This window comes from Lolium perenne, chromosome 4, assembly GCF_019359855.2.
Source record: "Lolium perenne isolate Kyuss_39 chromosome 4, Kyuss_2.0, whole genome shotgun sequence".
In the NCBI taxonomy this organism is placed as follows: domain Eukaryota; kingdom Viridiplantae; phylum Streptophyta; class Magnoliopsida; order Poales; family Poaceae; genus Lolium; species Lolium perenne.
In genome coordinates, this window is record NC_067247.2 from 399,458,314 (window position 1) to 399,480,993 (window position 22,680).

A 22,680-nucleotide genomic window follows, 5' to 3' on the forward strand; every position below is an offset into this window, starting at 1 on the left:
ATATGCTTTATTACTACCGTTGACAAAATTGTTTCATGTTTTCAAAATCAAAGCTCTAGCACAAATATAGCAATCGATGCTTTTCCTCTATGGAGGACCATTCTTTTACTTTCAATGTTGAGTCAGTTCACCTATTTCTCTCCACCTCAAGAAGCAAACACTTGTGTGAACTGTGCATTGATTCCTACATACTTGCTTATTGCACTTATTATATTACTCTATGTTGACAATATCCATGAGATATACATGTTACAAGTTGAAAGCAACCGCTGAAACTTAATCTTCTTTTGTGTTGCTTCAATGCCTTTACTTTGAATTATTGCTTTATGAGTTAACTCTTATGCAAGACTTATTGATGCTTGTCTTGAAGTGCTATTCATGAAAAGTCTTTGCTTTATGATTCACTTGTTTACTCATGTCATATACATTGTTTTGATCGCTACATTCACTACATATGCTTTACAAATAGTATGATCAAGATTATGATGGCATGTCACTCCAGAATTTATCTGTGTTATCGTTTTACCTGCTCGGGACGAGCAGAACTAAGCTTGGGGATGCTGATACGTCTCCAACGTATCGATAATTTCTTATGTTCCATGCCACATTATTGATGTTATCTACATGTTTTATGCACACTTTATGTCATATTCGTGCATTTTACGGAACTAACCTATTAACAAGATGCCGAAGTGCGATTCTTTGTTTTCTACTGTTTTTGGTTTCAGAAATCCTAGTAACAAAATATTCTCGGAATTGGACGAAATCAACGCCCAGGGGCCTATTTTTCCACGAAGCTTCCAGAAGTCCGAAGACGAAACGAAGAGGGGCCACGGGGTGGCCAAACCCTAGGGCGGCGCGGCCCCACCCCTGGCCGCGCCGGCCTGTGGTTTGGGCCCCCCGTGCCGCCTCTTGACTTGCCCTTCCGCCTACTTAAAGCCTCCGTGACGAAACCCCCAGTACCGAGAGCCACGATACGGAAAACCTTACTGAGACGCCGCCACCGCCGATCCCATCTCGGGGGATCCAGGAGATCCCCTCCGGCACCCTGCCGGAGAGGGGAATCATCTCCCGGAGGACTCTACACCGCCATGGTCGCCTCCGGAGTGATGTGTGAGTAGTCTACCCTGGACTATGGGTCCATAGCTGTAGCTAGATGGTTGTCTTCTCCCCATTGTGCTATCATTGTCTGGATCGTGTGAGCTGCCTAACATGATCAAGATCATCTATCCGTAATTCTATATGTTGCGTTTGTTGGGATCCGATGAATAGAGAATACTTGTTATGTTGATTATCAAAGTTATATCTACGTGTTGTTTATGATCTTGCATGCTTTCCGTTACTAGTAGATGCTCTGGCCAAGTAGATGCTTGTAACTCCAAGAGGGAGTACTTATGCTCGATAGTGGGTTCATGCCTGCATTGACACCTGGGACAGTGACAGAAAGTTCTAAGGTTGTGTTGTGCTGTTGCCACTAGGGATAAAACATTGATGCTATGTCTAAGGATGTAGTTGTTGATTACATTACGCACCATACTTAATGCAATTGTCTGTTGCTTTGCAACTTAATACTGGAGGGGGTTCGGATGATAACCTGAAGGTGGACTTTTTAGGCATAGATGCAGTTGGATGGCGGTCTATGTACTTTGTCGTAATGCCCAATTAAATCTCACTATACTCATCATGATATGTATGTGCATGGTCATGCCCTCTTTATTTGTCAATTGCCCAACTGTAATTTGTTCACCCAACATGCTGTTTGTCTTATGGGAGAGACACCTCTAGTGAACTGTGGACCCCGGTCCAATTCTCTTTACTGAAATACAATCTACTGCAATACTTGTTCTACTGTTTTCTGCAAACAATCATCTTCCACACAATACGGTTAATCCTTTGTTACAGCAAGCCGGTGAGATTGACAACCTCACTGTTTCGTTGGGGCAAAGTACTTTGGTTGTGTTGTGCAGGTTCCACGTTGGCGCCGGAATCCCTGGTGTTGCGCCGCACTACATCCCGCCACCATCAACCTTCAACGTGCTTCTTGGCTCCTCCTGGTTCGATAAACCTTGGTTTCTTTCTGAGGGAAAACTTGCTGCTGTGCGCATCATACCTTCCTCTTGGGGTTCCCAACGAACGTGTGAGTTACACGCCATCACATAGCACCAATGTTTTATCCCTAGTGGCAACAGCACATCCATAATCTTAGAGGTTTCTGTCACTCCCCCAGATTCACGGAGACATGAACCCACTATCGAGCATAAATACTCCCTCTTGGAGTTACAAGCATCTACTTGGCCAGAGCATCTACTAGTAACAGAGAGCATGCAAGATCATAAACAACACATAGACATAACTTTGATAATCAACATAACAAGTATTCTCTATTCATCGGATCCCAACAAACGCAACATATAGAATTACAGATAGATGATCTTGATCATGTTAGGCAGCTCACAAGATCCGACAATGAAGCACAATGGGGAGAAGACAACCATCTAGCTACTGCTATGGACCCATAGTCCAGGGGTAGACTACTCACACATCACTCCGGAGGGGACCATGGCGGCGTAGAGTCCTCCGGGAGATGAATCCCCTCTCCGGCAGGGTGCCGGAGGCGATCTCCTGAATCCCCCGAGATGGGATTGGCGGCGGCGGCGTCTCAGTAAGGTTTTCCGTATCGTGGCTCTCGGTACTGGGGGTTTCGCGACGAAGGCTATTTGTAGGCGGAAGGGCAGGTCAAGGGGCGTCACGAGGGGCCCACACCATAGGACGGCGCGGCCAAGACCTGGGTCGCGCCGCCCTATGGTGTGGCCACCTCGTGGCCCCACTTCCTCTCCTCTTCGGTCTTCTGGAAGCTTCGTGGCAAAATAGGACCCTGGGCGTTGATTTCGTCCAATTCCGAGAATATTTCGTTACTAGGATTTCTGAAACCAAAAACAGCAGAAAACAAAGAACGGCTCTTCGGCATCTTGTTAATAGGTTAGTTCCAGAAAATGCACGAATATGACATAAAGTGTGCATAAAACATGTAGATATTATCAACAATGTGGCATGGAACACAAGAAATTATCGATACGTCGGAGACGTATCAGCATCCCCAAGCTTAGTTCTGCTCGTCCCGAGCAGGTAAAACGATAACAAAGATAATTTCTGGAGTGGCATGCCATCATAACCTTGATCATACTATTTGTAAACATATGTAATGAATGCAGCGATCAAAACAATGGTAATGACATGAGTAAACAAGTGAATCATAAAGCAAAGACTTTTCATGAATAGCACTTCAAGACAAGCATCAATAAGTCTTGCATAAGAGTTAACTCATAAAGCAATAAATCAAAGTAAAGGTATTGAAGCAACACAAAGGAAGATTAAGTTTCAGCGGTTGCTTTCAACTTATAACATGTATATCTCATGGATAATCGTCAACATAGAGTAATATAATAAGTGCAATATGCAAGTATGTAGGAATCAATGCACAGTTCACACAAGTGTTTGCTTCTTGAGGTGGAGAGAAATAGGTGAACTGACTCAACATAAAAGTAAAAGAAAGGTCCTTTAAAGAGGAAAGCATCGATTGCTATATTTGTGCTAGAGCTTTTATTTTGAAAATATGAAACAATTTTGTCAACGGTAGTAATAAAGCATATGAGTTATGTAAATTATATCTTACAAGTTGCAAGCCTCATGCATAGTATACTAATAGTGCCCGCACCTTGTCCTAATTAGCTTGGACTACCGGATCATCGCAATACACATGTTTTAACCAAGTGTCACAATGGGGTACCTCCATGCCGCATGTACAAAGGTCTAAGGAGAAAGCTCGCATTTTGGATTTCTCGCTTTTGATTATTCTCAACTTAGACATCCATACCGGGACAACATGGACAACAGATAATGGACTCCTCTTTAATGCATAAGCATGTGGCAACAATTATTCTTCTCATATGAGATTGAGGATATATGTCCAAAACTGAAACTTTCACCATGAATCATGGCTTTAGTTAGCGGCCCAATGTTCTTCTCTAACAATATGTATGCTCCAACCATTAAGGTGGTAGATCTCTCTTACTTCAGACAAGACGGACATGCATAGCAACTCACATGATATTCAACAAAGAATAGTTGATGGCGTCCCCAGAAACATGGTTATCGCACAACAAGCAACTTAATAAGAGATAAAGTGCATAAGTACATATTCAATACCACAATAGTTTTTAAGCTATTTGTCCCATGAGCTATATATTGCAAAGGTGAATGATGGAATTTTAAAGGTAGCACTCAAGCAATTTACTTTGGAATGGCGGAGAAATACCATGTAGTAGGTAGATATGGTGGACACAAATGGCATAGTGGTTGGCTCAAGGATTTTGGATGCATGAGAAGTAATCCCTCTCGATACAAGGTTAAGGCTAGCAAGGTTATTTGAAACAAACACAAGGATGAACCGGTGCAGCAAAACTCACATAAAAGACATATTGTAAACATTATAAGAATCTACACGGTCTTCCTTGTTGTTCAAAACTCAATACTAGAAATTATCTAGACTTTAGAGAGACCAAATATGCAAACCAAATTAGCAAGCTCTAGGTGTTTCTTCATTAATGGGTGCAAAGTATATGATGCAAGAGCTTAAACATGAGCACAACAATTGCCAAGTATCTAATTATTGAAGACATTTTAGAATTACTACATGTAGCATTTTCCAATTCCAACCATATAACAATTTAACGAAGAAGAAACTTTGCCATGAATACTATGAGTAAAGCCTAAGGACATACTTGTCCATATGCAACAGCGGAGCGTGTCTCTCTCCCACACAATGAATGCTAGGATCCATTTATTCAAACAAAACAAAAAACAAAAACAAACCGACGCTCCAAGCAAAGCACATAAGATGTGACGGAATAAAAATATAGTTTCAGGGGAGGAACCTGATAATGTTGTCGATGAAGAAGGGGATGCCTTGGGCATCCCCAAGCTTAGACGCTTGAGTCTTCTTAGAATATGCAGGGGTGAACCACCGGGGCATCCCCAAGCTTAGAGCTTTCACTCTCCTAGATCATATTGCATCATACTCCTCTCTTGATCCTTGAAAACTTCCTCCACACCAAACTCGAAACAACTCATTAGAGGGTTAGTGGACAATAAAAATTAACATGTTCAGAGGTGACACAATCATTCTTAACACTTCTGGACATTGCATAAAGCTACTGGACATTAATGGATCAAAGAAATTCATCCAACATAGCAAAAGAGGCAATGCGAAATAAAAGGCAGAATCTGCCAAAACAGAACAGTCCGTAAAGATGGATTTTATTGAGGCACCAGACTTGCTCAAATGAAAATGCCCAAATTGAATGAAAGTTGCGTACATATCTGAGGATCACGCACGTAAATTGGCTTAATTTTCTGAGCTACCTGCAGGGAGGCAGGTCGAAATTCGTGACAGCAAAGAAATCTGAAACTGCGCAGTAATCCAAATCTAGTATGAACTTTACTATCAAAGACTTTACTTGGCACAACAAAACACAAAACTAAGATAAGGAGAGGTTGCTACAGTAGTAAACAACTTCCAAGACTCAAATATAAAACAAAAATACTGTAGTAAAAACATGGGTTGTCTCCCATAAGCGCTTTTCTTTAACGCCTTTCAGCTAGGCGCAGAAAGTGTATATCAAGTATTATCGAGAGACGAAGCATCAACATCATTTTCACAATTTATCCCATTGGGTACCTTAGATGCTCCCTTATCTATAGTGGTTTTAAGAGCTTTATCGACTTTGGGCCTATAATAGCTTTTTGGTTTAGCCCCTTTAGAGATATACATGAACCTTTGCTCCTTTCCCACATAAGCTTTCTCTCTAAAGTTTATAGATGAAAAGGTTGAACCCAATGTTCCCATAGCCTCTTCTAGTTCACTAATCCTTTGGGTTTGATTATCATGAATAGGACAAGATTCTAAGATGGCGATTCTCTCATTAATTCCACCTAGAGATTTATCAAGTTTATCAGTGCTATCAAGTAATGCTTTCAAAGTAGTATCAATAATTGGAAGGTTTTGCTCTATGGTTTCCAATTTTTTCATAACATCCTCAAGAGAGGTTTCAATTTTAGTTTCATTAACAGGTGGTGTTCCAAATAAACTCTCAATAATGCAACTAGCTTCTAAAGCGGGAGCGCCTAGGAAGTTACCTCCCGCGAGACAATCAAGAACATATCTATTCCAACTAGAGATACCTACATAAAAATTCCTGAGCAGGATAGTGGTGGAGTGTTTCTTAGTGCACCTACTATGAGCATCACTAATTCTATACCAAGCATCTTTTAAACATTCTCCCCCTTGTTGCTTAAACGAACGAACTTCAACTTCAGGATTACTCATTTTAGCAGTAGTAAATAAAGCAAACTAGATAAAGTAAATGCAAGTAACTAATTTTTTTTGTGTTTTTGATATAGAGTGCAAGACAGTCAATAAAGTAAAGCTAGCAACTAATTTTTTTGTGTTTTGATATAATGCAGCAAACAAAGTAGTAAATAAAATAAAGCAAGACAAAAACAAAGTAAAGAGATTGGGAAGTGGAGACTCCCCTTGCAGCGTGTCTTGATCTCCCCGGCAACGGCGCCAGAAATTTGCTTGATGCGTGTGGTTGACACGTCCGTTGGGAACCCCAAGAGGAAGGTGTGATGCGCACAGCGGCAAGTTTCCCTCAGTAAGAAACCAAGGTTTAATCGAACCAGTAGTAGTCAAGAAGCACGTTGAAGGTTGATGGCGGCGGGATGTAGTGCGGCGCAACACCAGAGATTCCGGCGCCAACGTGGAACCTGCACAACACAACCAAAGTACTTTGCCCCAACGAAACAGCGAGGTTGTCAATCTCACCGGCTTGCTGTAACAAAGGATTAACCGTATTGTGTGGAAGATGATTGTTTGCAGAAAACAGTAGAACAAGTATTGCAGTAGATTGTATTTCAGTATAGAGAATTGGACCGGGGTCCACAGTTCACTAGAGGTGTCTCTCCCATAAGATAAACAGCATGTTGGGTGAACAAATTACAGTTAGGCAATTGACAAATAAAGAGGGCATGACCATGCACATACATATTATGATGAGTATAGTGAGATTTAATTGGGCATTACGACAAAGTACATAGACCGCTATCCAGCATGCATCTATGCCTAAAAAGTCCACCTTTCAGGTTATCATCCGAACCCCCTCCAGTATTAAGTTGCTAACAACAGACAATTGCATTAAGTATTGCGCGTAATGTAATCAGTGACTACATCCTTGAACATAGCACCAATGTTTTATCCCTAGTGGCAACAGCACATCCATAATCTTAGAGGTTTCTGTCACTCCCCCAGATTCACGGAGACATGAACCCACTATCGAGCATAAATACTCCCTCTTGGAGTTACAAGCATCTACTTGGCCAGAGCATCTACTAGTAACGGAGAGCATGCAAGATCATAAACAACACATAGACATAACTTTGATAATCAACATAACAAGTATTCTCTATTCATCGGATCCCAACAAACGCAACATATAGAATTACAGATAGATGATCTTGATCATGTTAGGCAGCTCACAAGATCCGACAATGAAGCACAATGGGGAGAAGACAACCATCTAGCTACTGCTATGGACCCATAGTCCAGGGGTAGACTACTCACACATCACTCCGGAGGCGACCATGGCGGCGTAGAGTCCTCCGGGAGATGAATCCCCTCTCCGACAGGGTGCCGGAGGCGATCTCCTGAATCCCCCGAGATGGGATTGGCGGCGGCGGCGTCTCAGTAAGGTTTTCCGTATCATGGCTCTCGGTACTGGGGGTTTCGCGACGAAGGCTATTTGTAGGCGAAAGGGCAGGTCAAGGGGCGTCACGAGGGGCCCACACCATAGGTCGGCGCGGCCAAGACCTGGGCCGCGCCGCCCTATGGTGTGGCCACCTCGTGGCCCCACTTCCTCTCCTCTTCAGTCTTCTGGAAGCTTCGTGGCAAAATAGGACCCTGGGCGTTGATTTCATCCAATTCCGAGAATATTTCGTTACTAGGATTTCTGAAACCAAAAACAGCAGAAAACAACAACTGGCTCTTCGGCATCTTGTTAATAGGTTAGTTCCAGAAAATGCACGAATATGACATAAAGTGTGCATAAAACATGTAGATATTATCAATAATGTGGCATGGAACACAAGAAATTATCGATACGTCGGAGACGTATCACAACGGCGCCAGAAAAGTAGCTGCTTGTGACGGTAAAGCACACGTCCGTTGGGAACCCCAAGAGGAAGGTATGATGAGTACATTAGCGAGTTTTCCCTCAGTAAGAAACCAAGGTTATCGAACTAGTAGGAGATGAAGATCACGTGAAGGTTGTTGGTGAAGGAGTGTAGTGCGGCGCAACACTAGGGATTCCGGTGCCAACGTGGAACCTGCACAACACAATCAAACTACTTTGCCCCAACTTAACAGTGAGGTTGTCAATCTCACCGGCTTGCTGAAAACAAAGGATTAAATGTATGGTGTGGAAAATAATGTTTGCTTGTAGAAAACAAAAGAGAACAATGATTGCAGTAGGTTGTATTTCAGATGTAAAAGAATGGACCGGGGTCCACAGTTCACTAGTGGTGTCTCTCCAATAAGATAAATAACATGTTGGGTAAACAAATTACAGTTGGGCAATTGACAAATAGAGAGGGCATAACAATGCACATACATATCATGATGACTAATATGAGATTTACTTAGGGCATTACGACAAAGAACATAGACCGCCATCCAGCATGCATCGATCTATGCCTAAAAAGTTCACCTTCGGGATAGCATCCGCACCCCTTCCAGTATTAAGTTGCAAGCAACAGACAATTGCATTAAGTACTGTGCGCAATGTAAACAATACAAATATCCTTAGACAAAGCATTGATGTTTTATCCCTAGTGGCAACAGCACATCCACAACCTTAGAACTTTCTGCCACTGTCCCAGATTCAATGGAGGCATGAACGCACTATCTAGCATAAATACCCCTTCTTGGAGTTACAAGTATCAACTTGGCCAGAGCCTCTACTAGTAACGGAGAGCATGCAAGATCATAAACAACATATATATGATAGATCAATAATCAACTTGACATAGTATTCCATATTCATCGGATCCCAACAAACACAACATGTAGCATTACAAATAGATGATCTTGATCATGATAGGCAGCTAACAAGATCTAAACATGATGGCATAATAGGAGAAGACAACCATCTAGCTACTGCTATGGACCCATAGTCCAAGGATGAACTACTCACGCATCAGTCCGGAGGCGGGCATGGTGATGTAGAGCCCTCCGGTGATGATTCCCCTCTCCGGCAGGGTGCCGGAGGAGATCTTCTGAACCCCCCGAGATAGGGTTGACGGCGGCGTCTCTGGAACTGTTCTCGTATTTTGGCTCTCGGTACTAGGGTTTTCGGAGACGAAGGAATAAATAGGCGAAGGGGCAGCGTCGGGGGAGCCAGGGGGCTCCCTCACCACATGTCGGCGCGGCAGTGGGGCCCCCCGCGCCGCCCTATGGTGTGGGCCCCCTGCTGGCCTTCCTCGACTCTTCTTCGGTCTTATGGAACACTCCGTGGAAAATAGGGACGTGGGCTTTTGTTTCATCCAATTCCGAGAATATTTGTAAACCAACTTTTCTGAAATCAAAAACAGCAGAAAACAGGAACTGGCACTGTGGCATCTTGTTAATAGGTTAGTCCCAGAAAATGTATAAAAACATTATAAAGTGTGAATAAAACATGTAGGTATTGTCATAAAACTAGCATGGAACATAAGAAATTATAGATACGTTGGAGACGTATCAATCATCACTATTGTCACGTGACGAACATATCACATGCATTCAATTTATCCCTAGTGAGGTAGCGAAAGAAAAGGCGAAGCCATAATTGATCTTGAACATATTGTCACTATCCAATCACTAAAACCATGCTACTCCATCTAATACACAAAACACCCCACACACACTCGTGCACATAAGTTTGATCATAAAAAATACTTAAGAAAGGGGTACACAATATGCATCTACCAATACATCTCACATATAATATGATCAGATCTCATAAAATAATATCATAGAATAAGGATCCATCACACATGTATTACAAATATGGCCATAATCATAATAGGAAGCTCATATATGGCACTAAGAACTATGAAGAACATGAAATAAATAGATCAAGCTACTACCACAAACCCGTAGTCCAGAGGTAGACTACTCCCTCTTGGTCATGGTGATGATGATGAAGACGTTGGAGAAGGTGGAGGTCCCTCCGGCGGTGATCCCGGCGGAGTTTCCCCCTCCAGTCTTCTCTACAACAGCCTCCGTTTTCGTGTTTATGTGTTTCTGCGGCGCTCTCCTCCCGAGAACTCTTCGGGGTCATGTATATGGGCGTTTTAAGGCAAAATACGTCGGTTGCAAAAGAATCAGGGCAATCGGATGATCCATAGTCAAAAGAGGCGGGATGGCGTGCCCTACCTTGCTAGGTGCAACAACTATGCTCTTCCGGACATCATGCCTCTCAATGTGTGGTTCTAGGGCCCAGGGTGCTTCTACCAATGAAAAAGTGATGCTCTAAAAATTCCAGGTCAATTTGACTCCGTATAGGTCTCTAAAAGTGAAAAATACACAAGACTGAGATTTCATGTTCTGCTGTGTTATAAACCAAATAAAGGGGATCATTGGTAAATCCCATTAAATCAATGTAAAACATGGTATTATCATCATATATGTTGCAAATATGTGGTAATTCAATATGATAAATGACAAAGTTCATGTATGCATGTTACATGCATCAGATGCCTGGTCGGAAGAAATCGACGATGCCACGGATACACAACCTTCTTACATCTATCCAAAAATATACTTTAAGTCTCACCTAAATAGTGCGTACATGCATTGTATCCCTTGTTTGTATGTCCTGATAGGTTACTAAGAGAAGGCCAATCACTGATGATTACGAACATCAATGCTCTTAGGTCAAATTTCTCTTGTTTATGCTCATCCACACACGTACACCTTTTTCGTGCCACAACTATAAAAGTCTTAAACTAATGGCCATAGGTACAAATCAATGTATTTGCTAGATTGCGTATTTGCATGAGCACTGACATCATAATGAACGTCCACTTAATGCACAACCAAGGAAGAAGTTTGTAGATGCATAGAGTCACATGCCAGATGTTCTGACTATAGTAGCTCTGCTTCCTAAAAGGATTCATGCCATATGTATTTAGACCAAACCATAAGTTCCTTGCGTCCTTTGCAAAGTCTAGGAAACTGCCTCTCGATTTTTCTCCACTGCGGCCCATTAGTGGGTTGTCTCAACATCATGTGTTTCTTACGGTCTTCTTTGTGCCATCGCAACAACTTTGCGTGCTCTTTGTTTCTTAACAAACGTTTCAACGGTGATATTATAGGAGCATAACACATCACCTTGGCAGGAACCCTCTTCATGGGGCTCTCGCCCTCAACATCGCTAGGGTCATCTCGGTTGATCTTATACCACAATGCACCGCATACCGGGCATGCATTCAAATTCTCGTACTTCTCGCCACAATATAGGATGCAGTCATTAGGGCATTCATGTATCTTATGCACCTCTAATCCTAGAGGGCATGCAACCTTCTTTTCTTCGTACGTCCTGGCGGGCAATTCATTATCCTTTGGAAGGATCTTCTTGATCATTTTAAGTAACATCCCAAATCCCTTATCAAATACACCATTCTATGCCTTCCATTGTAGTAATTTCAGTGCAATACCTAGCTTTTTGTTGCCATCTTCGAAATTTGGGTACAATAATTTCAGTGCACTGCTCGATGAGATAAGGCATATAGTGCATGACGCCTTGTCGGAGGAACAAGACGAAGGAGAAGTGGCACTGTCCTATAAAAGGAGCGTCAATAATCGCCATGGCAAGCAGCTCAACAAGCCAACCTAGAAGGTAGGGAGCGTCGTCCCCATGGCCGGAGGAAAGGGTTGGGAAATTGCCCTTGTTATGATCGCTTCGGTCGTAACCATGGAGCATCTTCATCATTTAACTTGATGCTTGGGTCAATGTTCACTATGAAGGGCGGAATTTCATCAAACTTATTATAATCTTCTGACATGTCTGTCTTGTCCTCCACTCCTACGATGTTTATTTTTCCTGAAAGAACTATGTGCAGCGTTGGCTCATGGTATGATGTATTCGTTTGCTTATTTTTGTTTTTCTCGGTTTGGTAGACATGTCCTTCACATAGAAAACCTGGGCCAGATCCTTGGCTAGGATGAATGGTTCATCTCTATAACCAAGATTGTTGAGATCCATTGTTATCATTCCATACAACTTGTCTACCTGAACCCCAGCTCCTGTTATCTTGACCCATTTGCACGTAAACAAATGAATCTTAAAAGAAGGTCCATAGTCAAGTTCTCATATCTCCTCTACGTAACCATAATATGTGTCCTTTTGACCTTTGTTGCTTGTTGCATCAAAGCAAACACCACTGTTTTGGTTGGTGCTCTTTTTATCTTGGGCGATTGTGTAAAATGTATTCACATTTAGCTCGTACCTGAAAGTCAATACCGTCGAAGATGGTGTCTGGGCCAACAAGTACAGCTGATCTCTGATAGTGCTATCATTCATAAGATGTTTTTGCAACAAACCGCCGAAACTCTCCATGTGTTCACGTATAATCCAGTCGTCTGACTGCCGTGGGTTTTGGGAGCAAACAAAATTCTTGTGTGCATTGATATACAGAGCCACCAAGGTGGAACTTTGTAGAACTCTGTAGTGTGCTTGAGTAAAAGAATGCCTATCCATACATATCATTGCTTTTTGTCCTAGCGTGCCTTTTCCACTCAGTCTCCCCTCGTGCCGAGATTCAGGAACACCAATCGGTTTAAGGTCAGGAATAAAGTCAACACAGAACTCAATGAACTCCTCTATTTCATAGCCCTTGGAGATGCTTCCTTCTTGCCTAGCACAGCTATGAACATATTTCTTTAAGATTCCCATGAACCTCTCAAAGGGTAACATATTGTGTAGAAACACATGTCCGAGAATGGAAATCTCATCGACCAGGTGAACAAGGAGATGCGTCATAATATTGAAGAATGATGGTGGGAACACCACCTCAAAACTAACAAGACATTGGACCACATCATTCTGCAACCTTTGTAGACTTTCTGGATTGATTACCTTCTGAGAAATTGCAATGAGGAATGCACATAGCTTCACAATGGGCACTCGAACATTTTCTGGTAGAAGCCCCCTCCATGTAATCAGAAGTAATTGCATCATTATCACGTCACAGTCATGAGACTTCAAGTTCTGGAATATTTTCTCTGCCATATTTATTATTCCTTTTATATTCGAGGAGAAGTGATGACCCACAAGTATAGGGGATCGCAACAGTCTTCAAGGGTAGTATAACCCAAATTTATTGATTCGACACAAGGGGAGGTAAAGAATACTGATAAGCCTTAACAACTGATTTGTCAATTCAGCTGCACCTGGAAAAGCACTAGCAACAGGGGTGATGTGAAAGTAGCAGTAATATGAGAGCAATAGTAACAGTAACATAGCAGCAGTAATAGCAATATGAGAGCAATGGCACCGGAAAATAGTTGATACTACTTCCAATGACATGTAGAACAAGTATATTATGATAAGAGATGGACCGGGGTTCCCAGCGATCTACACTAGTGGTAACTCTCCAATAACAAGTGACAAGTGTTGGGTGAACAAATTACAGTTGGGCAATTGATAGGAATCAAAACATTAAGAAAGAACATCAATTCATTAATCATGTAGGCATGTTTTCCGTATATAGTCGTACGTGCTCGCAATGAGAAACTTACACAACATCTTTTGTCCTACCAGCCGGTGGCAGCCGGGCCTCAAGGGAAACTACTGGATATTAAGGTACTCCTTTTAATAGAGTACCGGAGCAAAGCATTAACACTCCGTGAAAACATGTGATCCTCACATCACTACCATCCCCTCCGGTTGTCCCGATTTCTGTCACTTCGGGGCCATTGGTTCCGGACAGTGACATGTGCATACAACTTGTAGATACAATCTAATCAACAATATAGAGCTCAAATCTAAGATCATGCCACTCGGGCCCTAGTGACAAGCATTAAGAATAACAAGATTGCAGCAACAATAACTTCACAAACTTTATAGATAGACTAATCATAATGTATCATCCATCGGATCCCAACAAACACAACACCGATTACATCAGATGAATCTCAATCATGTAAGGCAGCTCATGAGACCATTGTATTGAAGTACATGGGGGAGAGTATACCGACATAGCTACTGCTAGAACCCGTAGTCCATGGGGGAACTACTCACGGAGCATGGCGGAGGCGGTGGCGTTGATGGAGATGGCTTCCGGGGGCACTTCCCTGTCCCGACAGGGTGCCGGGACAGAGTTCTGTCCCCCGAATTGGAGTTTCGCGATGGCGGCGGCGCCACAGTAACTTTTCTGGAGTTTCGTCAATTCGTCCTGCGTTTTTAGGTCGAAAGGGATTTTATAGGCGAAGAGGCGGCGCAGGGGGGCACCTGGGGGCGCCACACCCTAGGCCGGTGCGGCCAGGGTCTGGCCCGCGCCGCCATGTGGTGTGGTGGCCCCCTGGCCCCTCTCCGACTCTTCTTCGGTGTTCTGGAGCCTTCCGGGAAAAATAGGAGGTTTGGCGTTGATTTCGTCCAATTCCGAGAATATTGCCCGAACAGCCTTTCTGGAACCAAAAACAACAGAAAACAAGAACTGGCACTGTGGCATCTCGTTAATAGGTTATTTCCGGAAAATACATGTAAGTATTGTCATAAAACAAGCATGGAACAACAGAAATTATGGATACGTCGGGGACGTATCAGCATCCCCAAGCTTAGTTCCTGCTCGTCCCGAGCAGGTAAACGATAAAAAGAATAATTTCTGTAGTGACATGCTACTTACATAACCTTGATCATACTATTACAAAGCATATGAAATGAATGAAGTGACTCAAGGCAATCATCTATAGTTGCTAACAAATAGGTAACATATAGCAAAACTTTTCATGAAGAGTACTTTCAAGACAAGCATCAAAAGTCTTGCACAAGAGTTAACTCATAAAGCAATAAATTCAAAGTAAAGGCATCGAAGCAACACAAAGGAAGATATAAGTTTCAGCGGTTGCTTTCAACTTTCAACATGCATATCTCATGGACATTGTCAACATAAAGTAATATGATGAATGCAAATATGCAAGTATGTAAGAATCAATGCACAGTTAACACAAGTGTTTGCTTCTAAGGTGGAAGGAAGTAGGTAAACTGACTCAACATAAAGTAAAAGAATGGCCCTTCGCAGAGGGAAGCATTGATTGCTATATTTGTGCTAGAGCTTTGGTTTTGAAAACATAAAGAGAGCATAAAAAGTAAAATTTTGAGAGGTGTTTGTTGTTGTCAACGAATGGTAGTGGGCACTCTAACCCCCTTGCCAGACAAACCTTCAAAGAGCGGCTCCCATTTTATTTTTATTTTTGGGTGGCACTCCTTCCAACCTTTCTTTCACAAACCATGGCTAACCGAATCCTCGGGTGCCTGCCAACAATCTCATACCATGAAGGAGTGCCTTTTTATTTTAGTTTTATTATGATGACACTCCTCCCAACCTTTGCTTACACAAGCCATGGCTAACCGAATCCTTCGGGTGCCGTCCAACAATCACATAGCATGGAGGAGTGTCTATTTAGGTTAATTAATTTGGGACTGGGAATCCCATTGCCAGCTCTTTTTGCAAAATTATTGGATAAGCGGATGAAGCCACTAGTCCATTGGTGAAAGTTGCCCAACAAGATTGAAAGATAAAACACCACATACTTCCTCATGAGCTATAAAACATTGACACAAATCAGAGGTGATAAATTTTGAATTGTCTAAAGGTAGCACTCAAGCAATTTACTTTGGAATGGCAGGAAATACCACATAGTAGGTAGGTATGGTGGACACAAATGGCATAGGTTTTGGCTCAAGGTTTTTGGATGCACGAGAAGTATTCCCTCTCAGTACAAGGCTTTGGCTAGCAAGGTTGTTTGAAGCAAACACAAGTATGAACCGGTACAGCAAAACTTACATAAGAACATATTGCAAGCATTATAATACTCTACACTGTCTTCCTTGTTGCTCAAACACTTTTACCAGAAAATATCTAGACCTTAAGAGAGATCAATTATGCAAACCAATTTTAACAAGCTTTACGGTAGTTCTCCACTAATAGGTTTAAACTACATGCAAAAACTTATGATCTACTTGAGAGCTCAAAACAATTGCCAAGTATCAAATTATCCAAGACATATGAGGCATTTTCTGCTTCCAACCAAATAAAGATAAGTATTGTAGCTTCCAACTTTTATCATTGAACATTAAAAGTAAAACGAAGAACAGGTGTTCATATGAAAAAGCGGAGCGTGTATCTCTCCCAAACAAGGATTGCTAGGATCCGAATTTATTCAAACATAAACAAAACGAAAAATAAACACACAGACGCTCCAAGTAAAGCACATATGATGTGACCGAATAAAAATATAGTTTCAGGGGAGGAACCTGATAAGTTGATGAAGAAGGGGATGCCTTGGGCATCCCCAAGCTTAGACGCTTGAGTCTCCTCGAAATATGCAGGGATGAACCACGGGGGTATCCCCAAGCTTAGACTTTTCACTCTTCTTGATCATATATCATCCTCCTCTCTTGACCCTTGAAAACTTCCTTCACAACAAACTTCTCATAAACTTCATTAGAGGGGTTAGTACTCAACAAAAAATTTGAATCCACCTTGGTCCTGTAGTGGCACATTGCAAGAACTCAATAAAACATTAGCTACAGCTCTCTATGTCTAGAAAAGCTCGCTTAAAGTCCACAAGAGACAATGCAAAAAACAGAGACAGAATCTGCCAAAACAGAACAGCCAGTAAAGACGAATTTTAATAAAATACTTCCGTTGCTCAAATCAGAAAACTCAAAACTAATTAAAGTTGCGTACATATCTGAGGAAGACGTACGTAAATTGGCATAATTTTCTGAGTTTCCTACAGAGAATTAGACCCAGATTCGTGACAGATAGAAATCTGTTTCTGCGCAGAAATCCAAATCTAGCATCAACCTTCGATTAGAGGCTTCACTTGGCACAACAAAACACAAAACTAAGATAAGGAGAGGTTGCTACAGTAGTAAACAACTTCCAAGATACAAATATAAAATAAAGTACTGTAGCAAAATAACACATGGGTTATCTCCCAAGAAGTTGCTTTCTTTATAGCCATTAAGATGGGCTCAGCAGTTTTAATGATGCACTCGCAAGAAATAGTATTTGAAGCAAAAGAGAGCATCAAAAGGCAAATCCAAAACACATTTAAGTCTCACATGCTTCTCATGGAAAGGAGTCTTGTACACAAATAAATTCATGAAGAACAAAGTGACAAGCATAGGAAGATAGAACAGGTGTAGCTTCAAAATTTTAAGCACATAGAGAGGTGTTTTAGTACCATGCAAATTTCTACAACCATATTTTCCTCTCTCATAATAATTCTCAGTAGCTTCATGAATAAACTCAACAATATAACTATCACATGCAGCATACTTTCCATGATTTCCAAACACATAATTTTTATCAAGTTCAAGAATAGTGGAATTAAAACTTTCAAACTTACTTTTATTAATAATATAACAAGGTAGTTGATCAATCTCAAGAGATATGGGACACATAGATAAAGTTAAATCCTCTCCAATCCCATTTTCATTAGTAGTACAATTAATAGTATCAAGTAACATAGGACCATCATCTAGAGCTTTATCATAAACATTTGCTAAGCAAAATTCTTTAGTACCATGCATTTCGACATCAGGCACAAACAAAGCATTATCATAAGATTTATCAAAGTAGCATGGATTATCATAAATAACAGTAGCATAATTATTCTCACAAGTTTTACTTATAGGTAATATTTCTAGAGAATCCACAGGAATATAACATTCAACCTCTTTCGGTAAGCATGGAGGACAATCAAATAGTGTAAGAGATAAAGAGTTACTCTCATTAGAAGGTTGGCATGGGTAGCTAATCCATTCTTCCCCCTTTTGTTCGTCGCTCTCCTCTTCTTTTTCATCCAATGAGCTTTCAGGTTCATCAATTTCCTCCTCTTTTTCATCCAATGAGCTTTGAGGTTCATCAGTTTCTTCTTCCACATGTTCCTGCAAATTGTGAGTGCATTCTTGTGCATTAATGTGTCTCTCTTTATAATCAAGGATATAAGGATTCCTATTGTAGCATTCTATGCAAGAATTAAGGATAGTAGAGACATAATCTTTAAGGTCTTTACAAATAGCACAAGTTTCATAATTCTCAACCATGAAGGATTCTATCTCGGAGGCTCCCATAAATAAGACAAATTGTTCTACCTCTTCGAACCCATAATGAATATAGCAATTCCGATTATAGCTCTTAATAAAATATTCCTCACTAAAGCCACATTGAAATTTAAGATGTTTAGTATCCTGTTGAGAGCAACAGTTTATGTCATGGCGTCTAAGCAAGATTCTAGCAATTGTATTTAATTTTTCTATCATAGCACTCATCACTTTTCCCGTTCTTGATTCTCTATAACAATTATAACATTCCATAAGCTCCAAGTAGGTTGTAGGTTCTCCCATAACAGCAGTTTTTTCATTTTTAGATTTTTCAAATTTTTATGGATTTTTGGGTATAAAATAAAACAAGACAAAAAGAAACTAAGCAAAAGTAAACTACGCAAACTAATACTAGACAGAAATAAACTAAGCACAAATAAACTAGACAAAAGTAAACTAAGCAAAACAAAATAAAATAAAACAGAGAAAGAGGTAGAGTGTACTCCCCAGGTGAACTTATGAGTAGAGCTATGCCTCCCCGGCAACGGCGCCAGAAAATAGTCTTGATGACCCACAAGTATAGGGGATCGCAACAGTCTTCGAGGGTAGTATAACCCAAATTTATTGATTCGACACAAGGGGAGGTAAAGAATACTGATAAGTCTTAACAACTGAGTTGTCAATTCAGCTGCACCTGGAAAAGCACTAGCAACAGGGGTGAGATGTGAAAGTAGCAGTAATATGAGAGCAATAGTAACAGTAACACAGCAGCAGTAATAGCAATATGAGAGCAATGGCACCGGAAAATAGTTGATACTACTTCCAATGACATGTAGAACAAGTATATTATGATGAGAGATGGACCGGGGTTCCCAGCGATCTACACTAGTGGTAACTCTCCAATAACAAGTGACAAGTGTTGGGTGAACAAATTACAGTTGGGCAATTGATAGGAATCAAAGCATTAAGAAAGAACATCAATTCATTAATCATGTAGGCATGTTTTCCGTATATAGTCGTACGTGCTCGCAATGAGAAACTTGCACAACATCTTTTGTCCTACCAGCCGGTGGCAGCCGGGCCTCAAGGGAAACTACTGGATATTAAGGTACTCCTTTTAATAGAGTACCGGAGCAAAGCATTAACACTCCGTGAAAACATGTGATCCTCACATCACTACCATCCCCTCCGGTTGTCCCGATTTCTGTCACTTCGGGGCCATTGGTTCCGGACAGGTACATGTGCATACAACTTGTAGATACAATCTAAGCAACAATATAGAGCTCAAATCTAAGATCATGCCACTCGGGCCCTAGTGACAAGCATTAAGAATAACAAGATTGCAGCAACAATAACTTCACAAACTTTATAGATAGACTAATCATAATGTATCATCCATCGGATCCCAACAAACACAACACCGATTACATCATATGAATCTCAATCATGTAAGGCAGCTCATGAGACCATTGTATTGAAGTACATGGGGGAGAGTATACCGACATAGCTACTGCTAGAACCCGTAGTCCATGGGGGAACTACTCACGGAGCATGGCGGAGGCGGTGCCGTTGATGGAGATGGCTTCCGGGGGCACTTCCCCGTCCCGGCAGGGTGCCGGGACAGAGTTCTGTCCCCCGAATTGGAGTTTCGCGATGGCGGCGGCGCCACAGTAACTTTTCTGGAGTTTCGTCAATTCGTCCTGCGTTTTTAGGTCGAAAGGGATTTTATAGGCGAAGAGGCGGCGCAAGGGGGCACCTGGGGGCGCCACACCCTAGGCCAGCGCGGCCAGGGTCTGGCCCGCGCCGCCATGTGGTGTGGTGGCCCCCTGGCCCCTCTCCGACTCTTCTTCGGTGTTCTGGAGCCTTCCGGGAAAAATAGGAGGTTTGGCGTTGATTTCGTCCAATTCCGAGAATATTGCCCGAACAGCCTTTCTGGAACCAAAACAAAGCAGAAACAGAACTGGCACTGTGGCATCTCGTTAATAGGTTAGTTCCGGAAAATGCATGAAATCATCATAAAGTGCAAGCAAAACATGTAAGTATTGTCATAAAACAAGCATGGAACAACAGAAATTATGGATACGTCGGGGACGTATCAAGAAGCCAGATGAGTCGACCTTGATACTGGTCAGGCATTCAAAAAATATTTCATTCTCTGCTTTTGTAAGAGTGTAGCTGGAGTAATGACGTCCTTTATCTATCTCATGCAGTTTCCTTGGGTCTTTCATAAGTTGTTTGTCCTCCCGTGCTTCTGGTTTATCTTTTATCTTCCCCTACACGCCCAGGAAGCCTAGCAGGTTCACGCAAAGTTTCTTCGTCACGTGCATCACGTCGATTAAAGTGCCCCTACACGCCTTTTATCACGTAAGAGTTCACGCAAAGATTCTTCGTCACATGCATCACGTCTTTTATCTTCCCCTACACGCCCAGGAAGCCTAGGACTTTCCAATAGGGTAGCTCCCAAAATAAGGATTTCTTCTTCCACATGGCCGTGTGTCCGGCAGCGTCATTCGAAACAAACTATTCGTCAGGACCCTTTCCAAAGATTACTTCTAGATCCTTGACCATACCAAATATATCATCACCATGACGGTGGGCATGCTTCTCCCGGTGATCTGCCTCATCGTTAAAATGCTTTCCTTTCTTTCTTACGGGATGGGTACACGTAAGAAATCGATGATCCCCAGGTACACAACCTTCTTAGATTTATCGAAATATACATTGTCAGTCTCATCTAAATAGTGTGTGCATGCATTGTATCCCTTGTTTGACTATCCAGAAAGGTTACCAAGAGCAGACCAATCGTTGATGGTTACGAAAAGCAACGCTCGTAGGTCTAATTCTTCCTGTTTGTGCTCGTCCCACACACGTACACCTGTTATGGCTCACAGCTTTAAAATTTCTTCTACTAATGGTTTCAGGTACACATCAATGTCCTTGCCAAGTGCTTCGGGCCTTGGATGAGCACTTGCATCATAATGACCGTCCGCTTCGTGCACAACCAAGGAGAAATATTATAGATACATAGAGTCACATGCCAGGTGCTATGACTGCAGCTCTGCTATCCCAAATTTTTCATGCCATCTGTACTTAGACCAAACCTTAAGTTCCTTGCGTCCTCTGCAAAGTACAGGTACTTTCTATCGATTTTTCTCCACTTCTACCCATCAGTAGGGTGTCTCAACATCGCGTCTTTCTTATGGTCTTCTTTGTGCCATCGCAACAACCTGGCGTGCTCTTTATTTATGAACAAACGTTTCAGCCGTGGTATTATAGGAACATACCACATAACCTTGGCAGGAACCCTCTTCCTGGGGCGCTCGCCCTCAACATCACTCGGTTCGTCTCATCTGATCTTATACCACAATGAAGTGCACACCGGGCATGCATCTAAATTCTCGTACTCACCGCGGTAGAGGATGCAGTCATTAATGCATGCATGTATCTTCTGCACGTCTAATCCTAGAGGGCAGACGACCTTCTTTGCTTTATACGTACTAGCGGGCGATTCGTTACCCCTTGGAAGCTGTTTCTTAATTATTTTCAGCAACTTTTCAAACCCCGAGTCAGTCACACCGTTCTCTACCTTCCATTGCAACAATTCTAGTGTGATACCTAGCCTTTTCTAGCCATCTTCGCAAGTTAGGTACAATAATTTGTTGTGATCCTCTAACATCTGGTCGAAGTTCAACCTTTCTTTTTTTAGTTTCACAGTCACTCCTTGCATCAGCAATGGCCCGACCAAGATCATTAGCAGGCTCATCTGATGCCTCTTGATCTTCTCCTTCATTGTCTTCATTACCTTCAGATGGAAAACAATCACCCTTTGCAGTATCACCGTATTCAGTGAACATGGGATAGTTGTCATCATCATCCTCTTCTTTTTCATTGTATTTCATCATAACCCCTCTTTCTTCGTGCTTGGTCCAACAATTGTAGTGGGGCATGAAACCGGACCGCAACTGTGGGTGTGAATGGTCCTTGAGGAAGAGTAATTTATGACATTCTGACAGTCAACACATGAACAATATATAAAACCACCCGTTTGTTTTCCTCGACCACATCGATAAAAAAATCATGCCCGAAGTGAACTCGTGAAGGCGTCGTTCAATGTACATCCGTTGGCGATTCATCTGCATGATATAATTAAGCTTATCAAAAACCATTACAGAACATCATGATTAGTGAAGCGATGTATATATATACACATGCATTTTATCAATGATAGATGAAATGATAAAATTGTTAA